A 3,640-nucleotide genomic window follows, 5' to 3' on the forward strand; every position below is an offset into this window, starting at 1 on the left:
TCTCCATCTCCTGACCTCGTGATCCGCCCGTCTCGGCCTCCCAAAGTCTTTTTTTTTTTTTTTTAAACTTGAGACAGTTTCACTCTGTCGCCCAGACCAGAGTACAGTGGCGCAATCTCAGCTCACTGCAACTCCGCCTCCCAGGTTCAAGCAATTCTACCTCGCCCTCCCAAGTAACTGGGATTACAGGCACAGGCTGCCACGCCCAGCTAATTTTTTTTGTATTTTTGTAGAGATGGGTTTTCACTGTGTTGTCCAGGCTGGTCTCACAACTTCTGAGCTCAGGGAATCCACCCGCCTCGGCCTCCCAAAGTGCTAGGATTACAGGTGTGAGCCACCTCGACTGGCCAGAGTTTCCTTTTTCTTTGACAGCGTTGAGAAGCACTAGTCAGGCATTCTATTGCAGGTCTCTCCACTGAGATTTGTACGTAGTTCTTCTCATGGTACAACTGGGGGCTGTGGGTTTTTCGGGGAAGCCCATAGAGGTGGTTTGTCCTGCTTCTCACATCATATCCAGGCCACACACTATCACTGTCGTTTATCGCCAATGGCATTAATGGTGATGGCCTAGCTGGGGTAGTGTTTGCCAGATTTCTCCATCGTCAAGTTACCCTTTCTACTTCTCCATATTCATTCTTTGGACGCGCAAACCCCCAGAATTTGAGACAGTTCTCCGTTAATTTAGAAAGTTTATTTTGCCAAAGCTGAGGACGTGCACCTATGACCCAGCTTCAGGAGGTCCTGACGACCTGTGACCAAGGTGGTAGGGGCACGGTTTGGTTTTATACATTTTAGGGAGACACAGACATCAATCCATACATGTAAGAACCATACAAAGGTTCCATCCAGAAGCAGGGACAACTAGAAGCAGGAAGAGGAATTCCAGGTCACAGGTAGGTGAGAGACAGACGGTTGTATTCTTTTTATGTATGTATATATGTATTTATTATACTTTAAGCTCTAGGGTACATGTGCACATCGCATGTTCTCACTCATAGGTGGGAATTGAACAATGAGAACACTTGGGCACAGGATAGTTGTATTCTTTTGAGCTTCTGATAAGCCTTTCCGAAGGAGGCAATCAGAACATGCATCTATCTCAGGGAGCAGAGGGATGACTTTGAATAGAATGGGAGGCAGGTTTGCCCTGAGCCATTTCCAACTTGACTTTCCCCTTTAGCTGAGTGATTTTGGGGACCCCAGGATTTTCCTTTCACAGAAGCAAGTCACTAAGTGTAGCCCCCGCTCAAGGACAGGCCCCCACTGAGAACAGCTCTCATGCTATTCTCTGTGTTGGTTTTTCTTCACTTCCCTTGAAGAATTTCTTAGGCTTTGTAAAATGTTTAGCTGTAAACACTTTCGAAGTCTGCACCATCGTGCAACAGGTGGATGTGCCATGGTTCACAGCCCTGCTGTTTAGGATCTAGACTTGGAAGAAGGTGGGGACATCACCTCAGCACAGAAGGGCGAGAGGGCATTCCCAGCAGAGGGGCCAGTTTGGGCACCAGCACTGAGGGTGGATGGTATGCGTCTTTTTTTTTTTTTTTTTTTTTTTTTAGATGGAGTTTTGCCTTTGACACCCAGGCTGGAGTGCAATGGCATGATCTCGGCTCACTGCAACCTCCACCTCCTGGGTTCAAGCGATTCTCCTGCCTCAGCCTCTGGAGTAACTGGGGTTACAAGCATGTACCACTACACCCAGCTAATTTTTTGTACTTTTAGTAGAGACGGGGTTTCGCCATGTTGGTCAGGCAGGTCTTGAACTCCTGATCTCAGGTGATCCACCTGCCTCAGCCTCCAAAGTGCTGGGATTACAGGAGTGAGCCATTGCATCCAGCCTGTTATGTGTCTTTGTGAGGAACGTGCAGTGTAGACCTGGGCAGATGACCTTGTGAGCTGTGCGTGGCAGGAGGTGAGCCTGGAGTGATAGTTTTTACAACTGCATCCTGTCCCAGCAGGGGCTGAGGGGAAGGCAGGGTCTTTGGGCTTCTTTGTGCCACGGATGGCCCCACTGATAAGTCAGAGAAGACTTCAGACTCCTCCTCTGAAGAGTTTTAAATGCGTAAAATAAAATACATAAGACTAAAAAAGCCACTTATAGAGAAGTATAATTATCCAAATGTGACTATTGTGTGACCTAGTCACATGCACTTCTTCAGCAGTAATGTGGAAGCAGACCTCAACATCGCTGCAATTTCCAAGTCCTGTATTTTGAGCTATCTGCTGCAATTGAAATAAGAGGATTATCTGGATTACAGCTGCTGATACTATTAGGATTTGTCGCCTACATTTAGATAGAAGGAAATGCTAAGTTGCAATTAGTGGTTAGGAACAACAAAGATGCATTTTTTTTTCACCATCTGAAAACAGGGCCCTCTGGATTTTATACATAGATTCTTGGAGGGCCCAGGGACCCCAGGTTAAGAAGCCCTGTTTAAAGTCAGGGGAGGGAGGAACATGTCGGCTCATGATTATTCAACAAACATAAGAAGTGCCTTTCCTACTTTGTGTCCTGTGTAAGACGGGAACTAAGATAAAGTAGGTGGTGGAGGAAATGGTGAGGAAGCATCACAGCAGGGGGTTGTGTCAGCTTTGAGGAGTCAATGTGGCACCCAGACCTGCTGTGGTCTGGCTTCTGCGAGGAAGGAACTGTTGCAGGTGTTTACATGTATCAGTGCTATTTAGAGATACATACCCAAAGTCTGTCTGGCCAGCTGGAGATCTGATTCTGGTCTCCTAGCTGCTTGTTTTGGTTTCAAATCTTCCGATTCTTGGGTTTCAGCAGCCCCTTCGAGGCCAAGTGTGTGCTGAGATTAGCATGTACAGGGTCTGTCCTTGGCCCTTTTCAGTTTCCCTAAGAAAGTCATTGGGTTGACCCCTAGATCTGGCCTAAATCCATTGGCTTACGTATTTATATTGGGCTTCTTAGGCTACGTGGAAACCCTTCGCCAGTGTCCCACATGGAATCCAAGAGCAGAAGGTGAGGTTTGGCCCTATGGGGTGGGAGACAGGACTGGGGAGGAGTTAGCCGTCTCCTTTCTAAGATCAGATTTTTCTGTAACTCTGAAGCATAAAATGGTGGCCCTAACTCAGGGGCTACCTGACCTTTTGGCTCTTGAACCAAAAACTAATCAGATCATCTGTCTCTTAAGGGGAAGAATCTCATTGGTCCAGCTCTACTCAGGTGCCACTCCCTGTCTAATTAACTGTGACTGGGCTCACGTTGCTCCTGCACCCTTCCCCCACATACATGCAGCGGCGTCTGAGTAATTGATGTCGTTGTGGTGATGAATTGGGCGTATCTGTTGCATGATTAAGTCCATTGACAGCAAAGCTCACTGTGGCAGAACATGCCCTTTCTCATCCCTGCTTTAAGAAGTGTCTGCTGAATGCCCAGTCCTCCCCAGGAGGCAGGCACCACCACACAGAGATGGGACATCTAGCATGTGTAACACATGTCACTGTGGGTGTCCTTTTTCCTGCAAACTAGGGATCTTCTTCTTCTTCTTCTCCTTCTTCCTCTTCTCCTCCTCCTCCTCCTCCTCCTCCTCCTCCTTCTTCTTCTTCTTCTTCTTCTTCTTCTTCTTCTTCTTCTTCTTCTTCTTCTTCTTCTTCTTCTTCTTCTTCTTCTTCTTCTTCT

This window comes from Rhinopithecus bieti, unplaced genomic scaffold (genome assembly GCF_001698545.2).
Source record: "Rhinopithecus bieti isolate Rb0 unplaced genomic scaffold, ASM169854v2 scaffold_7212, whole genome shotgun sequence".
Lineage (NCBI taxonomy): Eukaryota > Metazoa > Chordata > Mammalia > Primates > Cercopithecidae > Rhinopithecus > Rhinopithecus bieti.